This window comes from Myxine glutinosa, chromosome 7 (genome assembly GCF_964187855.1).
Source record: "Myxine glutinosa chromosome 7, kmMyxGlut1.1, whole genome shotgun sequence".
Taxonomy (NCBI): Eukaryota; Metazoa; Chordata; class Myxini; order Myxiniformes; family Myxinidae; genus Myxine; species Myxine glutinosa.
The window spans coordinates 136352779-136367104 of NC_136267.1; positions in this window are offsets into that span (position 1 = coordinate 136352779).

A 14326-nucleotide genomic window follows, 5' to 3' on the forward strand; every position below is an offset into this window, starting at 1 on the left:
AACACGAACACAAGAGCGAAAAGTGGTTTTTTCAACACTATCACAAGTGCAAAAAGTGTTTTTCCACACTAATACAAGTGCAAAAGTGGTTTCCTGCACCAACACAAGTGAGAAAGTGGTTTTTCAACACTAACACAAGTGCGAAAAGTGGTTTTTCCACACTAATACAAGTGCAAAAGTGGTTTCCTGGACCAACACAAGTGCGAAAAGTGGTTTTTCAACACTAACACAAGAGCGCAAAGTGGTTTTTTCAACACTATCTCAAGTGCAAAAAGTGTTTTTTCCAACTAATACAAGTGCAAAAGTGGTTTCCTGCACCAACACAAGTGAGAAAAGTGGTTTTTCAACACTAACACAAGTGCGAAAAGTGGTTTTTCAACACTAACACAAGTGTAAAAAGTGGTTTTTCCACACTAATACAAGTGCAAAGTGGTTTCCTGCACCAACACAAGTGCGAAAAGTGGTTTTTCAACACTAACACAAGTGTGAAAAGTGGTTTTTCAACACTAACACAAGTGCGAAAAGTGGTTTTCAACACTATCACAAGTGCAAAAAGTGCTTTTTCCACACTAATACAAGTGCAAAAGTGGTTTCCTGCACCAACACAAGTGCAAAAAGTGGTTTTTCAATACTAACACAAGTGCGAAAAGTGGTTTTTTCAACACTAGCACAAGTGCGAAAAGTGGTTTTTCAACACTATCACAAGTGCGAAAAGTGTTTTTTCCACACTAACACAAGTGCGAAAACTGTTTTTTCCACAGTAATACAAGTGCAAAAGTGGTTTTTCAACACTAGCACAAGTGCAAAAAGTGGGTTTTTCAACACTAACACAAGTGCGAAAAGTGTTTTTTTCCACACTAATACAAGTGCAAAAGTGGTTTCCTGCAACCAACACAAGTGCAAAAAGTGTTTTCAACACTAACACAAGTGCGAAATGTGGTTTTTCAACACTATCACAAGTGCAAAAAGTGTTTTTTCCACACTAATACAAGTGCAAAAGTGGTTTCCTGCACCAACACAAGTGAGAAAAGTGGTTTTTCAACACTAACACAAGTGCGAAAAGTGGTTTTTCACACTAACGCAAGTGTGAAAAGTGGTTTTTCCACACTAATACAAGTGCAAAAGTGGTTTCCTGCACCAACACAAGTGCGAAAAGTGGTTTTTCAACATTAACAAAAGAGCGAAAAGTGGTTTTTCAACACTAACACAAGTGCGAAAAGTGTTTTTTTCCACACTAATACAAGTGCAAAAGTGGTTTCCTGCACCAACACAAGTGCGAAAAGTGGTTTTTCAACACTAACACAAGTGCGAAAAGTGGTTTTTCAACACTAACACAAGTGCGAAAAGTGGTTTTTCAACACGAACACAAGTGCGAAAAGTGTTTTTTCCACACTAATACAAGTGCAAATGTGGTTTCCTGCACCAACACAAGTGCGAAAAGTGATTTTTCAACACTAACACAAGTGCGAAAAGTGGTTTTTCAACACTAACACAAGTGCAAAAGTGGTTTCGTGCACCAACACAAGTGCGAAAAGTGGTTTTTCAACACTAACACAAGTGCGAAAAGTGGTTTTTCAACATTAACACAAGTGCGAAAAGTGGTTTTTCAACACTAACACAAGTGCGAAAAGTGGTTTTTCCACACGAATACAAGTGCAAAAGTGGTTTACTGCACCAACACAAGTGCGAAAAGTGGTTTTTCAACACTAACACAAGTGCGAAATGTGGTTTTTCAACACTAACTCAAGTGCAAAAAGTGGTTTTTCCACACTAATACAAGTGCAAAAGTGGTTTCCTGGACCAACACAAGTGCGAAAAGTGGTTTTTCAACACTAACACAAGTGCGAAAAGTGGTTTTTCAACACTAACACAAGTTTAAAAAGTGGTTTTCCACACTTTCACAAGTGCAAAAAGTGTTTTTTCCACACTAATACAAGTGCAAAAGTGGTTCCTGCACCAACACAAGTGCGAAAAGTGGTTTTTCAACACTAACACAAGTGCGAAAAGTGGTTTTTCAACACTAACACAAGTGCGAAAAGTGTTTTTTCCACACTAATACAAGTGCAAAAGTGGTTTCCTGCACCAACACAAGTGCGAAAAGTGGTTTTTCAACACTAACACAAGTGCGAAAAGTGGTTTTTCAACACTAACACAAGTGCAAAAGTGGTTTCCTGCACCAACACAAGTGCAAAAGTGGTTTCCTGCACCAACACAAGTGTGAAAAGTGGTTTTTCAACACTAACCCAAGTGCGAAAAGTGGTTTTTCAACACTAACACAAGTGCGAAAAGTGTTTTTCAACACTAACACAAGTGCGAAAAGAGGTTTTTCCACACGAATACAAGTGCAAAAGTGGTTTCCTGCACCAACACAAGTGCGAAAAGTGGTTTTTCAACACTAACACAAGTGCGAAATGTGGTTTTTCAACACTAACTCAAGTGCAAAAAGTGGTTTTTCCACACTAATACAAGTGCAAAAGTGGTTTCCTGGACCAACACAAGTGCGAAAAGTGGTTTTTCAACACTAACACAAGAGCGAAAAGTTGTTTTTCAACACTAACACAAGAGCGAAAAGTGGTTTTTTCAACACTATCACAAGTGCAAAAAGTGTTTTTTCCACACTAATACAAGTGCAAAAGTGGTTTCCTGCACCAACACAAGTGCGAAAAGTGGTTTTTCAACACTAACACAAGTGCGAAAAGTGGTTTTTCAACACTAACACAAGTGCAAAAGTGGTTTCCTGCACCAACACAAGTGCGAAAAGTGGTTTTTAAACACGAACACAAGTGCGAAAAGTGGTTTTTCAACACTAGCACAAGGGCGAAAAGTGGTTTTTCAACACTAATACAAGTGCAAAAGTGGTTTCCTGCACCAACACAAGTGCGAAAAGTGGTTTTTCAACACTAACCCAAGTGCGAAATGTGGTTTTTCAACACTAACACAAGTGCAAAAAGTGGTTTTCCACACTAATACTCATGCAAAAGTGGTTTACTGCACCAACACAAGTGCAAAAAGTGGTTTTTCAACACTAACACAAGTGCGAAAAGTGGTTTTTCAACACTACCACAAGTGCAAAAAGTGTTTTTTCCACACTAATACAAGTGCAAAAGTGGTTTCCTGCACCAACACAAGTGTGAAAAGTGGTTTTTCAACACTAACACAAGTGCGAAAAGTGGTTTTTCAACACTAACACAAGTGCGAAAAGTGGTTTTTCCACACTAATACATTTGCAAAAGTGGTTTCCTGCACCAACACAAGTGCGAAAAGTGGTTTTTCAACACTATCACAAGCGCAAAAAGTGTTTTTTCCACACTAATACAAGTGCAAAAGTGGTTTCCTGGACCAACACAAGTGCGAAAAGTGGTTTTTCAACACGAACACAAGAGCGAAAAGTGGTTTTTTCAACACTATCACAAGTGCAAAAAGTGTTTTTCCACACTAATACAAGTGCAAAAGTGGTTTCCTGCACCAACACAAGTGAGAAAAGTGGTTTTTCAACACTAACACAAGAGCGCAAAGTGGTTTTTTCAACACTATCTCAAGTGCAAAAAGTGTTTTTTCCAACTAATACAAGTGCAAAAGTGGTTTCCTGCACCAACACAAGTGAGAAAAGTGGTTTTTCAACACTAACACAAGTGCGAAAAGTGGTTTTTCAACACTAACACAAGTGTAAAAAGTGGTTTTTCCACACTAATACAAGTGCAAAAGTGGTTTCCTGCACCAACACAAGTGCGAAAAGTGGTTTTTCAACACTAACACAAGTGTGAAAAGTGGTTTTTCAACACTAACACAAGTGCGAAAAGTGGTTTTTCAACACTATCACAAGTGCAAAAAGTGCTTTTTCCACACTAATACAAGTGCAAAAGTGGTTTCCTGCACCAACACAAGTGCAAAAAGTGGTTTTTCAATACTAACACAAGTGCGAAAAGTGGTTTTTCAACACTAGCACAAGTGCGAAAAGTGGTTTTTCAACACTATCACAAGTGCGAAAAGTGTTTTTTCCACACTAACACAAGTGCGAAAACTGTTTTTTCCACAGTAATACAAGTGCAAAAGTGGTTTTTCAACACTAGCACAAGTGCGAAAAGTGGTTTTTCAATACTAACACAAGTGCGAAAAGTGTTTTTTCCACACTAATACAAGTGCAAAAGTGGTTTCCTGCACCAACACAAGTGCAAAAAGTGGTTTTCAACACTAACACAAGTGCGAAATGTGGTTTTTCAACACTATCACAAGTGCAAAAAGTGTTTTTTCCACACTAATACAAGTGCAAAAGTGGTTTCCTGCACCAACACAAGTGAGAAAAGTGGTTTTTCAACACTAACACAAGTGCGAAAAGTGGTTTTTCAACACTATCACAAGTGCGAAAAGTGTTTTTTCCACACTAACACAAGTGCGAAAACTGTTTTTTCCACAGTAATACAAGTGCAAAAGTGGTTTTTCAACACTAGCACAAGTGCGAAAAGTGGTTTTTCAACACTAACACAAGTGCGAAAAGTGTTTTTTCCACACTAATACAAGTGCAAAAGTGGTTTCCTGCACCAACACAAGTGCAAAAAGTGGTTTTCAACACTAACACAAGTGCGAAATGTGGTTTTTCAACACTATCACAAGTGCAAAAAGTGTTTTTTCCACACTAATACAAGTGCAAAAGTGGTTTCCTGCACCAACACAAGTGAGAAAAGTGGTTTTTCAACACTAACACAAGTGCGAAAAGTGGTTTTTCAACACTAACACAAGTGCGAAAAGAGGTTTTTCCACACGAATACAAGTGCAAAAGTGGTTTCCTGCACCAACACAAGTGCGAAAAGTGGTTTTTCAACACTAACACAAGTGCGAAATGTGGTTTTTCAACACTAACTCAAGTGCAAAAAGTGGTTTTTCCACACTAATACAAGTGCAAAAGTGGTTTCCTGGACCAACACAAGTGCGAAAAGTGGTTTTTCAACACTAACACAAGAGCGAAAAGTTGTTTTTCAACACTAACACAAGAGCGAAAAGTGGTTTTTTCAACACTATCACAAGTGCAAAAAGTGTTTTTTCCACACTAATACAAGTGCAAAAGTGGTTTCCTGCACCAACACAAGTGCGAAAAGTGGTTTTTCAACACTAACACAAGTGCGAAAAGTGGTTTTTCAACACTAACACAAGTGCAAAAGTGGTTTCCTGCACCAACACAAGTGCGAAAAGTGGTTTTTCAACACGAACACAAGTGCGAAAAGTGGTTTTTCAACACTAGCACAAGGGCGAAAAGTGGTTTTTCAACACTAATACAAGTGCAAAAGTGGTTTCCTGCACCAACACAAGTGCGAAAAGTGGTTTTTCAACACTAACCCAAGTGCGAAATGTGGTTTTTCAACACTAACACAAGTGCAAAAAGTGGTTTTCCACACTAATACTCATGCAAAAGTGGTTTACTGCACCAACACAAGTGCAAAAAGTGGTTTTTCAACACTAACACAAGTGCGAAAAGTGGTTTTTCAACACTACCACAAGTGCAAAAAGTGTTTTTTCCACACTAATACAAGTGCAAAAGTGGTTTCCTGCACCAACACAAGTGCAAAAAGTGGTTTTTCAACACTAACACAAGTGCGAAAAGTGGTTTTTCAACACTACCACAAGTGCGAAAAGTGGTTTTTCCACACTAATACATTTGCAAAAGTGGTTTCCTGCACCAACACAAGTGCGAAAAGTGGTTTTTCAACACTATCACAAGCGCAAAAAGTGTTTTTTCCACACTAATACAAGTGCAAAAGTGGTTTCCTGGACCAACACAAGTGCGAAAAGTTTTTTTTCAACACGAACACAAGAGCGAAAAGTGGTTTTTTCAACACTATCACAAGTGCAAAAAGTGTTTTTCCACACTAATACAAGTGCAAAAGTGGTTTCCTGCACCAACACAAGTGAGAAAAGTGGTTTTTCAACACTAACACAAGTGCGAAAAGTGGTTTTTCAACACTAACACAAGTGTAAAAAGTGGTTTTTCCACACTAATACAAGTGCAAAAGTGGTTTCCTGCACCAACACAAGTGCGAAAAGTGGTTTTTCAACACTAACACAAGTGTGAAAAGTGGTTTTTCAACACTAACACAAGTGCGAAAAGTGGTTTTTCAACACTATCACAAGTGCAAAAAGTGCTTTTTCCACACTAATACAAGTGCAAAAGTGGTTTTTCAACACTAGCACAAGTGCGAAAAGTGGTTTTTCAATACTAACACAAGTGCGAAAAGTGTTTTTTCCACACTAATACAAGTGCAAAAGTGGTTTCCTGCACCAACACAAGTGCAAAAAGTGGTTTTCAACACTAACACAAGTGCGAAATGTGGTTTTTCAACACTATCACAAGTGCAAAAAGTGTTTTTTCCACACTAATACAAGTGCAAAAGTGGTTTCCTGCACCAACACAAGTGAGAAAAGTGGTTTTTCAACACTAACACAAGTGCGAAAAGTGGTTTTTCAACACTATCACAAGTGCGAAAAGTGTTTTTTCCACACTAACACAAGTGCGAAAACTGTTTTTTCCACAGTAATACAAGTGCAAAAGTGGTTTTTCAACACTAGCACAAGTGCGAAAAGTGGTTTTTCAACACTAACACAAGTGCGAAAAGTGTTTTTTCCACACTAATACAAGTGCAAAAGTGGTTTCCTGCACCAACACAAGTGCAAAAAGTGGTTTTCAACACTAACACAAGTGCGAAATGTGGTTTTTCAACACTATCACAAGTGCAAAAAGTGTTTTTTCCACACTAATACAAGTGCAAAAGTGGTTTCCTGCACCAACACAAGTGAGAAAAGTGGTTTTTCAACACTAACACAAGTGCGAAAAGTGGTTTTTCAACACTAACACAAGTGCGAAAAGAGGTTTTTCCACACGAATACAAGTGCAAAAGTGGTTTCCTGCACCAACACAAGTGCGAAAAGTGGTTTTTCAACACTAACACAAGTGCGAAATGTGGTTTTTCAACACTAACTCAAGTGCAAAAAGTGGTTTTTCCACACTAATACAAGTGCAAAAGTGGTTTCCTGGACCAACACAAGTGCGAAAAGTGGTTTTTCAACACTAACACAAGAGCGAAAAGTTGTTTTTCAACACTAACACAAGAGCGAAAAGTGGTTTTTTCAACACTATCACAAGTGCAAAAAGTGTTTTTTCCACACTAATACAAGTGCAAAAGTGGTTTCCTGCACCAACACAAGTGCGAAAAGTGGTTTTTCAACACTAACACAAGTGCGAAAAGTGGTTTTTCAACACTAACACAAGTGCAAAAGTGGTTTCCTGCACCAACACGAGTGCGAAAAGTGGTTTTTCAACACGAACACAAGTGCGAAAAGTGGTTTTTCAACACTAGCACAAGGGCGAAAAGTGGTTTTTCAACACTAATACAAGTGCAAAAGTGGTTTCCTGCACCAACACAAGTGCGAAAAGTGGTTTTTCAACACTAACCCAAGTGCGAAATGTGGTTTTTCAACACTAACACAAGTGCAAAAAGTGGTTTTCCACAATAATACTCATGCAAAAGTGGTTTACTGCACCAACACAAGTGCAAAAAGTGGTTTTTCAACACTAACACAAGTGCGAAAAGTGGTTTTTCAACACTACCACAAGTGCAAAAAGTGTTTTTTCCACACTAATACAAGTGCAAAAGTGGTTTCCTGCACCAACACAAGTGCAAAAAGTGGTTTTTCAACACTAACACAAGTGCGAAAAGTGGTTTTTCAACACTACCACAAGTGCGAAAAGTGGTTTTTCCACACTAATACATTTGCAAAAGTGGTTTCCTGCACCAACACAAGTGCGAAAAGTGGTTTTTCAACACTATCACAAGCGCAAAAAGTGTTTTTTCCACACTAATACAAGTGCAAAAGTGGTTTCCTGGACCAACACAAGTGCGAAAAGTTTTTTTTCAACACGAACACAAGAGCGAAAAGTGGTTTTTTCAACACTATCACAAGTGCAAAAAGTGTTTTTCCACACTAATACAAGTGCAAAAGTGGTTTCCTGCACCAACACAAGTGAGAAAAGTGGTTTTTCAACACTAACACAAGTGCGAAAAGTGGTTTTTCAACACTAACACAAGTGTAAAAAGTGGTTTTTCCACACTAATACAAGTGCAAAAGTGGTTTCCTGCACCAACACAAGTGCGAAAAGTGGTTTTTCAACACTAACACAAGTGTGAAAAGTGGTTTTTCAACACTAACACAAGTGCGAAAAGTGGTTTTTCAACACTATCACAAGTGCAAAAAGTGCTTTTTCCACACTAATACAAGTGCAAAAGTGGTTTCCTGCACCAACACAAGTGCAAAAAGTGGTTTTTCAATACTAACACAAGTGCGAAAAGTGGTTTTTCAACACTAGCACAAGTGCGAAAAGTGGTTTTTCAACACTATCACAAGTGCGAAAAGTGTTTTTTCCACACTAACACAAGTGCGAAAACTGTTTTTTCCACAGTAATACAAGTGCAAAAGTGGTTTTTCAACACTAGCACAAGTGCGAAAAGTGGTTTTTCAACACTAACACAAGTGCGAAAAGTGTTTTTCCACACTAATACAAGTGCAAAAGTGGTTTCCTGCACCAACACAAGTGCAAAAAGTGGTTTTCAACACTAACACAAGTGCGAAATGTGGTTTTTCAACACTATCACAAGTGCAAAAAGTGTTTTTTCCACACTAATACAAGTGCAAAAGTGGTTTCCTGCACCAACACAAGTGAGAAAAGTGGTTTTTCAACACTAACACAAGTGCGAAAAGTGGTTTTTCAACACTATCACAAGTGCGAAAAGTGTTTTTTCCACACTAACACAAGTGCGAAAACTGTTTTTTTCCACAGTAATACAAGTGCAAAAGTGGTTTTTCAACACTAGCACAAGTGCGAAAAGTGGTTTTTAAACACTAACACAAGTGCGAAAAGTGTTTTTTCCACACTAATACAAGTGCAAAAGTGGTTTCCTGCACCAACACAAGTGCAAAAAGTGGTTTTCAACACTAACACAAGTGCGAAATGTGGTTTTTCAACACTATCACAAGTGCAAAAAGTGTTTTTTCCACACTAATACAAGTGCAAAAGTGGTTTGCTGCACCAACACAAGTGAGAAAAGTGGTTTTTCAACACTAACACAAGTGCGAAAAGTGGTTTTTCAACACTAACACAAGTGTGAAAAGTGGTTTTTCCACACTAATACAAGTGCAAAAGTGGTTTCCTGCACCAACACAGGTGCGAAAAGTGGTTTTTCAACATTAACAAAAGAGCGAAAAGTGGTTTTTCAACACTAACACAAGTGCGAAAAGTGTTTTTTCCACACTAATACAAGTGCAAAAGTGGTTTGCTGCACCAACACAAGTGAGAAAAGTGGTTTTTCAACACTAACACAAGTGCGAAAAGTGGTTTTTCAACACTAACACAAGTGTGAAAAGTGGTTTTTCCACACTAATACAAGTGCAAAAGTGGTTTCCTGCACCAACACAGGTGCAAAAAGTGGTTTTTCAACATTAACAAAAGAGCGAAAAGTGGTTTTTCAACACTAGCACAAGTGCGAAAAGTGGTTTTTCAATACTAACACAAGTGCGAAAAGTGTTTTTTCCACACTAATACAAGTGCAAAAGTGGTTTCCTGCACCAACACAAGTGCAAAAAGTGGTTTTCAACACTAACACAAGTGCGAAATGTGGTTTTTCAACACTATCACAAGTGCAAAAAGTGTTTTTTCCACACTAATACAAGTGCAAAAGTGGTTTCCTGCACCAACACAAGTGAGAAAAGTGGTTTTTCAACACTAACACAAGTGCGAAAAGTGGTTTTTCAACACTATCACAAGTGCGAAAAGTGTTTTTTCCACACTAACACAAGTGCGAAAACTGTTTTTTCCACAGTAATACAAGTGCAAAAGTGGTTTTTCAACACTAGCACAAGTGCGAAAAGTGGTTTTTCAACACTAACACAAGTGCGAAAAGTGTTTTTTCCACACTAATACAAGTGCAAAAGTGGTTTCCTGCACCAACACAAGTGCAAAAAGTGGTTTTCAACACTAACACAAGTGCGAAATGTGGTTTTTCAACACTATCACAAGTGCAAAAAGTGTTTTTTCCACACTAATACAAGTGCAAAAGTGGTTTCCTGCACCAACACAAGTGAGAAAAGTGGTTTTTCAACACTAACACAAGTGCGAAAAGTGGTTTTTCAACACTAACACAAGTGCGAAAAGAGGTTTTTCCACACGAATACAAGTGCAAAAGTGGTTTCCTGCACCAACACAAGTGCGAAAAGTGGTTTTTCAACACTAACACAAGTGCGAAATGTGGTTTTTCAACACTAACTCAAGTGCAAAAAGTGGTTTTTCCACACTAATACAAGTGCAAAAGTGGTTTCCTGGACCAACACAAGTGCGAAAAGTGGTTTTTCAACACTAACACAAGAGCGAAAAGTTGTTTTTCAACACTAACACAAGAGCGAAAAGTGGTTTTTTCAACACTATCACAAGTGCAAAAAGTGTTTTTTCCACACTAATACAAGTGCAAAAGTGGTTTCCTGCACCAACACAAGTGCGAAAAGTGGTTTTTCAACACTAACACAAGTGCGAAAAGTGGTTTTTCAACACTAACACAAGTGCAAAAGTGGTTTCCTGCACCAACACAAGTGCGAAAAGTGGTTTTTCAACACGAACACAAGTGCGAAAAGTGGTTTTTCAACACTAGCACAAGGGCGAAAAGTGGTTTTTCAACACTAATACAAGTGCAAAAGTGGTTTCCTGCACCAACACAAGTGCGAAAAGTGGTTTTTCAACACTAACCCAAGTGCGAAATGTGGTTTTTCAACACTAACACAAGTGCAAAAAGTGGTTTTCCACACTAATACTCATGCAAAAGTGGTTTACTGCACCAACACAAGTGCAAAAAGTGGTTTTTCAACACTAACACAAGTGCGAAAAGTGGTTTTTCAACACTACCACAAGTGCAAAAAGTGTTTTTTCCACACTAATACAAGTGCAAAAGTGGTTTCCTGCACCAACACAAGTGCAAAAAGTGGTTTTTCAACACTAACACAAGTGCGAAAAGTGGTTTTTCAACACTACCACAAGTGCGAAAAGTGGTTTTTCCACACTAATACATTTGCAAAAGTGGTTTCCTGCACCAACACAAGTGCGAAAAGTGGTTTTTCAACACTATCACAAGCGCAAAAAGTGTTTTTTCCACACTAATACAAGTGCAAAAGTGGTTTCCTGGACCAACACAAGTGCGAAAAGTTTTTTTTCAACACGAACACAAGAGCGAAAAGTGGTTTTTTCAACACTATCACAAGTGCAAAAAGTGTTTTTCCACACTAATACAAGTGCAAAAGTGGTTTCCTGCACCAACACAAGTGAGAAAAGTGGTTTTTCAACACTAACACAAGTGCGAAAAGTGGTTTTTCAACACTAACACAAGTGTAAAAAGTGGTTTTTCCACACTAATACAAGTGCAAAAGTGGTTTCCTGCACCAACACAAGTGCGAAAAGTGGTTTTTCAACACTAACACAAGTGTGAAAAGTGGTTTTTCAACACTAACACAAGTGCGAAAAGTGGTTTTTCAACACTATCACAAGTGCAAAAAGTGCTTTTTCCACACTAATACAAGTGCAAAAGTGGTTTTTCAACACTAGCACAAGTGCGAAAAGTGGTTTTTCAATACTAACACAAGTGCGAAAAGTGTTTTTTCCACACTAATACAAGTGCAAAAGTGGTTTCCTGCACCAACACAAGTGCAAAAAGTGGTTTTCAACACTAACACAAGTGCGAAATGTGGTTTTTCAACACTATCACAAGTGCAAAAAGTGTTTTTTCCACACTAATACAAGTGCAAAAGTGGTTTCCTGCACCAACACAAGTGAGAAAAGTGGTTTTTCAACACTAACACAAGTGCGAAAAGTGGTTTTTCAACACTATCACAAGTGCGAAAAGTGTTTTTTCCACACTAACACAAGTGCGAAAACTGTTTTTTCCACAGTAATACAAGTGCAAAAGTGGTTTTTCAACACTAGCACAAGTGCGAAAAGTGGTTTTTCAACACTAACACAAGTGCGAAAAGTGTTTTTTCCACACTAATACAAGTGCAAAAGTGGTTTCCTGCACCAACACAAGTGCAAAAAGTGGTTTTCAACACTAACACAAGTGCGAAATGTGGTTTTTCAACACTATCACAAGTGCAAAAAGTGTTTTTTCCACACTAATACAAGTGCAAAAGTGGTTTCCTGCACCAACACAAGTGAGAAAAGTGGTTTTTCAACACTAACACAAGAGCGAAAAGTTGTTTTTCAACACTAACACAAGAGCGAAAAGTGGTTTTTTCAACACTATCACAAGTGCAAAAAGTGTTTTTTCCACACTAATACAAGTGCAAAAGTGGTTTCCTGCACCAACACAAGTGAGAAAAGTGGTTTTTCAACACTAACACAAGTGCGAAAAGTGGTTTTTCAACACTATCACAAGTGCGAAAAGTGTTTTTTCCACACTAACACAAGTGCGAAAACTGTTTTTTCCACAGTAATACAAGTGCAAAAGTGGTTTTTCAACACTAGCACAAGTGCGAAAAGTGGTTTTTCAACACTAACACAAGTGCGAAAAGTGTTTTTTCCACACTAATACAAGTGCAAAAGTGGTTTCCTGCACCAACACAAGTGCAAAAAGTGGTTTTCAACACTAACACAAGTGCGAAATGTGGTTTTTCAACACTATCACAAGTGCAAAAAGTGTTTTTTCCACACTAATACAAGTGCAAAAGTGGTTTCCTGCACCAACACAAGTGAGAAAAGTGGTTTTTCAACACTAACACAAGTGCGAAAAGTGGTTTTTCAACACTAACACAAGTGCGAAAAGAGGTTTTTCCACACGAATACAAGTGCAAAAGTGGTTTCCTGCACCAACACAAGTGCGAAAAGTGGTTTTTCAACACTAACACAAGTGCGAAATGTGGTTTTTCAACACTAACTCAAGTGCAAAAAGTGGTTTTTCCACACTAATACAAGTGCAAAAGTGGTTTCCTGGACCAACACAAGTGCGAAAAGTGGTTTTTCAACACTAACACAAGAGCGAAAAGTTGTTTTTCAACACTAACACAAGAGCGAAAAGTGGTTTTTTCAACACTATCACAAGTGCAAAAAGTGTTTTTTCCACACTAATACAAGTGCAAAAGTGGTTTCCTGCACCAACACAAGTGCGAAAAGTGGTTTTTCAACACTAACACAAGTGCGAAAAGTGGTTTTTCAACACTAACACAAGTGCAAAAGTGGTTTCCTGCACCAACACAAGTGCGAAAAGTGGTTTTTCAACACGAACACAAGTGCGAAAAGTGGTTTTTCAACACTAGCACAAGGGCGAAAAGTGGTTTTTCAACACTAATACAAGTGCAAAAGTGGTTTCCTGCACCAACACAAGTGCGAAAAGTGGTTTTTCAACACTAACCCAAGTGCGAAATGTGGTTTTTCAACACTAACACAAGTGCAAAAAGTGGTTTTCCACACTAATACTCATGCAAAAGTGGTTTACTGCACCAACACAAGTGCAAAAAGTGGTTTTCAACACTAACACAAGTGCGAAAAGTGGTTTTTCAACACTACCACAAGTGCAAAAAGTGTTTTTTCCACACTAATACAAGTGCAAAAGTGGTTTCCTGCACCAACACAAGTGCAAAAAGTGGTTTTTCAACACTAACACAAGTGCGAAAAGTGGTTTTTCAACACTACCACAAGTGCGAAAAGTGGTTTTTCCACACTAATACATTTGCAAAAGTGGTTTCCTGCACCAACACAAGTGCGAAAAGTGGTTTTTCAACACTATCACAAGCGCAAAAAGTGTTTTTTCCACACTAATACAAGTGCAAAAGTGGTTTCCTGGACCAACACAAGTGCGAAAAGTTTTTTTTCAACACGAACACAAGAGCGAAAAGTGGTTTTTTCAACACTATCACAAGTGCAAAAAGTGTTTTTCCACACTAATACAAGTGCAAAAGTGGTTTCCTGCACCAACACAAGTGAGAAAAGTGGTTTTTCAACACTAACACAAGTGCGAAAAGTGGTTTTTCAACACTAACACAAGTGTAAAAAGTGGTTTTTCCACACTAATACAAGTGCAAAAGTGGTTTCCTGCACCAACACAAGTGCGAAAAGTGGTTTTTCAACACTAACACAAGTGTGAAAAGTGGTTTTTCAACACTAACACAAGTGCGAAAAGTGGTTTTTCAACACTATCACAAGTGCAAAAAGTGCTTTTTCCACACTAATACAAGTGCAAAAGTGGTTTTTCAACACTAGCACAAGTGCGAAAAGTGGTTTTTCAATACTAACACAAGTGCGAAAAGTGTT